Source organism: Sciurus vulgaris (assembly GCF_902686455.1).
Source record: "Sciurus vulgaris genome assembly, chromosome: X".
NCBI lineage: Eukaryota > Metazoa > Chordata > Mammalia > Rodentia > Sciuridae > Sciurus > Sciurus vulgaris.
The window spans coordinates 9,266,028-9,273,328 of record NC_136471.1 but is presented as its reverse complement, the minus strand read 5'-3'; the positions used below and the strand labels follow the sequence as shown (position 1 = coordinate 9,273,328).

The following is a 7,301-nucleotide window of genomic DNA, read 5'->3' as shown; positions in this document are numbered from 1 at the left end:
GGTGTCCCAGTATTAGTTTTTGAAAAGATTATTCTTTCCCCCATGGAATTGTGTTCTTAAAAATCACTTGAGCATACACAAATTGTTTTTCTTTTTTCTTAAGAATCCCAATTTGCTTTCATTCGTCTATATTTCTTTCCTTACAACAGTACCACATTGACTTGATGGGTTATTTTTGTAATACCCTTTGAAACAGAAAAATATGAGTTCTCTAATTTTCTCATTTTCAAGATTTGGGGGACTATTTGAGATTCCTTTCATTATTCTTTATTCCCCATACTGAGAATGGATTCTAGGAACACTCTATCACTAAGCTATACCCCAAGCCCTTTATAAAGTTTTATTTATTTGTTTTTGTTTTGTTTTGTTTGTTTTGACATTAAATGTTTTATTGAAAGAAGTAGGGAAAAATGTGTGTAAAAAAATATCAGGTGAACATAACACACAAGCCTTTGCACACCATCCTTTGTTATATAAATCCTTGCCATCTTTAGAATAATGGCTTGTCCACTGCAGCAATACTCAGTTAACTTGGTTCATTTTCCTCCAGGCTCAAAATAAAATCAAACTCTTCTTGGGCCAGGGGCTGGATTGAAAGACTGGTGAGTGAAGAGCCATATCTTTTAAGGGGCCACCAGTAGCTTTGTGAAATTGGTGATAGGTTTTAAGATCAGTCAGGGAGATGAATCGCTTATCATCCGAAGGAACTGTACATCCACCATGGACCATTTGGGGTTGTCCTCTTGGCTAGAAGGGTCATAATGAAGTTTATTTTTCTCAAACTGTGTGTCGTCTGGATAAGCTTCCTTTACAATCTTCATAAGCCCTATGATGCCTGGTTCTTTGCAGTTGCTATGGTAGAAGAAGGCTTCTTCCAGCTTCATGGCTCTAAGGAAATTTCGTGCCCGGTAGTTTCGAACACCATCCCAGCCAGCTGTCTGCTTGGGGTGCTTTGAGATCCTCAATGCTGAACTTCACATCTACACCTTTCTCTAATCGGCTCTCTGGCTCTGACTTCATCAGCCAGTAGTTGCTTAGATTCCTCCCACATTTTTTAAAGGCTGAAGTCTTCTGAAGGCTGGAGTTTTCCAGTGTAGCTGATGCCTCACCTAAGTTCTCAGATTTGGTACGTTTTTCTGATTGCCCCTTCTTTTCTGGGCCAGCAACCCCGGGGGGTCTCTTCCGGGGTCTGGGTATGGTCTCTCTCTGCAAGGGGCTGAAGTGCAGAGGGTTCTGGAATCAACAGGAAGATACAAAAAGGAACTCCACTGCCCTTCAAAAAGCGCAGAGCAAGATGGAGACCACGCGAGGAAGTGCAAAGGACTTCCGATTAGCGAAAAGCAGAAAACTGTACTTAAGGGTGTCAAATCCTTCCCTCCATTAACTGTGCCCATTCCGTCTCGAATAGTCTGCCCTTAAACTCTTCCCAGGTCTTCCGTTGAGCCCCGTCTTATCCATTTAACCATTCTCCCCAACATGAGCCCCACACTCCACAAAATGGACCACCAAAGGCCCAAGGCCGACAGCACGGCCACAGGGTTTTGTGGTGGATCTAAAGTTTTATTTTGATTCAGGGTTTCACGAAATTGGTTAGACTGGCCCTGAACTTGCAATATTCCTACCTTACCCTCCCAAGTCACTGGGATTACAGGAATGTGTCACTGCACTCAACTACCTTTCATTAGTTCTTACATCAATGTTTTACTTTGTGTGCTTTCACATTCTATTTTAAGTTTATACACATGAAAGATTATTTGTCTTCTTTTTGAATTGACAGTTTAATCATCAAGAAAGTTCCTCTTTATCCTCTACCTCACAAATTCTTTTCTCTTCATCCTCCTTTAATAGTTCTTGTACTCACTTCAAAAACACTACTTTTCTTTAGATTGTCTTTCAACACCAAGTTCATAAATTTACCTCAAGGTGAAAAATCTAAAGATTTTTTCAGATGACCTCATTTATTTCCTTTCTTTAACAATAATAGTACTCTGCATCTTGTCTTATAAAATTGAAAGGCACTTCTTTTATATATTTCCATCAAATTTTTTTTAATTTTTTTTATTGTAAACAAATGGGATACATGTTGTTTCTCTGTTTGTACATGGAATAAAGGCATACCATTTGTGTAACCATAAATTTACATAGAGAAATGTTGTTTGATTCATTCTGTTATTTTTTCCCTTCCCCCCACCCCTCCCACCCCTCTTTACCCTCTATACAGTCCTTCCTTCTTCCATACTTGCCCCCCTCCCTAACCCTAACTCTAACCCTTCCCTCCCCCCCATTATGTGTCATCCTCCACTTATCAGCGATATCATTCGTCCTTTGGCTTTTTGAGATCGGCCTATCTCACTTAGCATGATATTCTCCAATTTCATCCATTTGCCTGCAAATGTCATAATTTTATCATTCTTTATGGCTGAGTAATATTCCATTGTATATATACCACAGTTTCTTTATCCACTCATCAATTGAAGGGCATCTAGGTTGGTTCCACAGTCTGGCTATTGTGAATTGAGCAGCTATGAACATTGATGTGGCTGTATTTCTGTAGTATGCAGATTTTAAGTCCTTTGGGTATAGGCCAAGGAGTGGGATAGCTGGGTCAAATGGTGGTTCCATTCCAAGTTTTCTAAGGAATCTCCACACTGCTTTCCAGAGTGGCTGCACTAATTTGCAGCCCCACCAGCAGTGTATGAGTGTACCTTTCTCCCCACATCCTCGCCAACACCTGTTGTTGCTCGTATTCTTGATAATCGCCATTCTAATTGGGGTGAGATGGAATCTTAGGGTGGTTTTGATTTGCATTTCTCTTATTACTAGAGATGTTGAACATTTTTCCATATGTTTGTTGATTGCTTGTAGATCTTCTTCTGTGAAGTGTCTATTCATTTCCTTAGCCCATTTGTTGACTGGACTATTTGAATTCTTGGAGTAGAGTTTTTTGAGTTCTTTATAGATTCTGGAGATTAGTGCTCTATCTGAAGTATGATTGGTATTTCCATCAAATTTTTAAAATTTACAATGAAAAACTAGTGAATTTCGAGTAACTGAAAGAATTCTTTTTGATTGTTATGAAAAGTGTGCCTGAGGCATGTTTTGCTCCTAAAATAAATGAAAGCAATTAAAATTCTATCCCTAGTGACCCAGAAAGGTGTTTAACCTATGTTAGACAGCTGTTGGCAAAAAAGAACTTGCTTTGGAGTAAGATCAAACTCAAACTGTGGCTGGAGTGTACACACCTGTAACCCAGCTCAGGAGGCTGAGGCAGGAGGATTGTGAGTTCAAAGCCAGCCTCAGCAATGGCAAAGTGCCAAGCAACTTATTGAGACCCTGTCTCTAAATAAAATACAAAATAGGGCTGGGGATGTGGCTCAGTGGTTGAATGACTCTGAATTCAATCCCCGGTACCTTCCCCGACCAAAAAAGAAATTCAAATTGTCTCATTATAGGCAAAATCCAGATTTATTCTTGACATACTTTTGTATTTGTAAAAATGATGATTTTCACTGGTAAATGTTGTAATAGATATGTACTTATTTTAAAATATCCCTAGAATATAGAAGGCATACAATAAATGACATTAATATTTTCCATTGTTCAGTATTTACCATCATTTTCCCCTTCAATATATTTGACATGTATTTGAGATTGATAAATTATTATGACATTCTTAAAGATGGAAAAATCTAATATACTTAATGCAGTAAATTAAAATAACCATTTCAGTAGGTTTAAGGAGCTTATCGGAAATAAAGGGTATGATTCAGAGGATAGTAAGTCACCTACATGCTATGTCATTTCCGATAGTCATCAGGTTATTACAACAATAGTGGATAGTGAAATTCCAAGAAGTCCATTTAAATAGAAACATTAACTTACAGAAGTATTTATTGACCTTCCTAAATTCTATTTCCAGAGGTGTTTAGAACATTTGCTGAATCATCCCGGTGTGATGCCAAAGTCTTTGAAAGTAGATCTTCAGATAGATATCAGAGGATTGGAAAAATATTCACATACTACTTGACAAAGAGACCAATTATTGAGAACTGTGTAGTCTCTTGGATGAAGTGAATTCACTGAGCAGAAAATTTTTTTTCTTATAATTCTCTCAGATTATGAGGGAAGTGTCATAAGTATAGGAAAAAGGTCACCTTATAAATACAAGAATTACTAGTAGCATGAGACTATATTTATGCAAGGTGAAAAGTGAGATATTTGTTGGGCATTGTGTTCAAATAATCAGTAGAAGTCAGAATCTATGTCCTAGGCAAGTAAATTAGGGATGCAGTCATTTTAAGCATTAATATTCCAATTTTTAAAACTCAGATATTCGGCCTAAAATAACAGCACTGTAATTTCTCTGAATATAAGGGATTACATCTCTTTTTTTAAAAAAATAATTGAAATTAAATTTATTTTAACTGATACATCAGAACAAATTTGTGCATAGTTATGGTGCACAACATGATGTTTTGGTACATATATACATTGCAGAATATTTCAATCTACATAAATATATCTGTTTCTTCAAACATTTATCATTTCTTCATGGCAAAAAATTCAAAAGTTCTCTCAGCTAACTTTTTGAAATACAGAGTATATTGTCATCTATAGACACCCTACTATACAATAACACACACTAGAACTTCTTACTGTTATATTGTTCCATGTTAGTATCCCCTGATAATCCTCTCCCCATCCTTCCTTCCCTCAACCCTATTCTATCCATGTTTATTTAACCACCATTTTACTCTCAATTTCTATGAGATCAATTTTTATATTCCATATATGAGTGAGATAATGTAGTACATGTATTTTTGGACTTTTTTTAACATAACATAATAATCACAGGTCCATTCATGTTGCCACAATGACAGAATTTCACACTTTTTTGGTGGCTGAATAGTATTCTGTTGTATATATGTACGATATATTTTCTTTATCCATTCATCCTTTAACAGGCACATAGGTTGCTTCTATGTCTTAGCTACTGGCAGCAGTGCTGAAATGAACATTTTAGTGCAATTGTCTGTTTCACATAATCATTTCATTTCCTTTGGATGTATAGCCAGAAGTAGGATAACTGGATTATATGGTAGATCTAATTTTAGTTTGTTAAAGAACTCCCATGCTATTCTCACTCTGTCAGTGCTATCAGAGAGGGAGTTTCACAACAATTTCAGTCTATTCATTAGTGTAGCCAAGGAGTTAACCTTTATACTATGGGATTACTATTATGTCTTCCCACTGAGAGTTTCAGGCTACCTTTTTTGTGCCCGCCAAGCTACAGTCTTCTCAGAAATTTACAAAATGCTAATAAAAATTAATACTAACTTAAATAGCTAAATTTCTGCACTGAAAACTGCGAAACGTGACCAAAAAATTTTGAAACACCCTAAATAATTGGAAATACTTCCTGTGTTCATGAATTGAGAAACAATCTCTATAAAAGTACCAATGATTTATTTTTCAGTAGTTCAAATTCATAAGGAATTGAACAGGGCACCAAGTAGCCCAATCTAAAAAAATGTTGGAGAACTCACACTTTATGATTTTAATACTTGTTACAAACTATAATAATCAAAACAGTAATGCTAGCATGAGAGTAGGCATATAGATCAATGAAAAGAATTAAGAATCCAAAAATAATCAATTATATGTGTGGTTCACATTCAAATTCAGTTTTTGACAATTATGACAAGAGTGTTCAGGAAAGAAAGTATGAACCTTTCAATAAATGGTACTGGGAAACTGGATTTCCACGTACAAAAGAATTAAATTGGATGCCTACAATACATCATGTGCAATATCTAATTCAAAATGAATTAAAGACTTAAATGTAAGACATAAAATTTAAAAATTTAAGATAAAAATGAAGACAAGAATCTTATGGGGGCTGGGGAAATGGCTCAGTGGGTAGAGTGCTTGCCTTGCAAGCACACGGCCCTGGGTTCAATCCCCAGCACCGCAAAAAAAAAAAAAAAAAAAACACCTATGACCTTAGATTTGATGGTGGATTTTCAGGTATGCCATTGAAGTCACAAGAAACAAAAACAACCAAAGGTAAATAATTTTTATTTCATCAAGATTAAGAAATTTTTTTGCTAGGATAGACACCATAAAGAGAGTGAAAATAATACCTACATAATAAGTGAAAATATTTGGAAATCTTATATCTAACAAGGGTTTAATATCAGAATATATGAAGACTTCTCTAATTCAGTAACAAAAAGACAAGTACCCAAATTTAAGTTGTGCAATGACCTTGGATAAGTATTTATTCAAAGTAATACAAATAGCCAATAAACACATTACAACACATTCAACATCATTAGTTACTGGACAAATGAAAATAAAATCAACAGTATTTCACAGCTACTAGTTGGCTAAAATAATAAAATAGAATATCATTAATATTGTTGAGGATCTAAATAAATTGGAAGCTTCATACATTGCTGGTATGAAGGTAAATGTAGCTTCCTCAAAAAGTTAAAAAGAATTATCACAGGAACAACCATTTTTACATCTAGGAATACATCTGTTATCGTTTAGTTATAAGGTGTCCCCAAAAGCTTATGTGTGAGACAATGCAAGGAGATTTAGAGGTGAATGATTGGGTTATAATAGTCTTTACCTAATCAGTCCTTTTATTCCCTGGTAGGGATTACCTGGGTGGTCACTGTAGGCAGGTAGGTTGTGGCCGAAGGAGGTGAGTCCCTGGGGGCAGGCATTTTGGGTTTATATTTTGTCCCCATTGACCCAAGTTTAGTCTCTCTATGCTTCCTGGTGGCCAAATCCTGAGCCACTTTCTTACACCATACCCTTATGCCATGATGTTCTGCCTCACCTTGGGCACAAAGTGATGGAGCAGGCCATGTATGGACTTAGACTTCTGAAATCATGAGTCCCAGATAAAACTTTCCTCCTCTAAAATTGTTCTTGTTAGGTCTTTTGGTCACAGCAGTGTAAAAACTGACTAAAACACTATCTAAGAGAACTCAAAACAGATACTTAAGCAAAAACTTATACACAATTTTTATAACAGCATCATTAATAATGCTGAATGTGTAGAAATAATCTGAATGTGTATCAACTGAGGACTATATAAATAAAATATGATACAATCATACAGTGGAACATTATTTAGCTGTGAAAATGGTTCAGTTAAAAAGTAAATAAATTGAAGTAAGACCAATAGAGTAGAGGAAGGGAATCAGAGGAAGGGAGGTGGAGACAGAAGTACTGGGGATTGAAATGCAGATACCTATTTGTTTCTAAAAAGAACAAATAAAATAAAA

General features: G+C 35.8%; 1 pseudogene across 1 annotated transcript; it reads right to left on the bottom strand.

The window, feature by feature from the left end:
• Positions 1-425: 425 nt before the first annotated feature.
• LOC306651178 (thymocyte nuclear protein 1-like) lies at positions 426-6,758 on the bottom strand (annotated as a pseudogene). The gene is made up of 2 exons: positions 6,672-6,758; positions 426-1,233 (listed from the first exon to the last, which is right to left on the bottom strand). The product of its transcript is annotated as a thymocyte nuclear protein 1-like (transcript).
• Between the last annotated feature and the right edge of the window lie 543 nt (positions 6,759-7,301).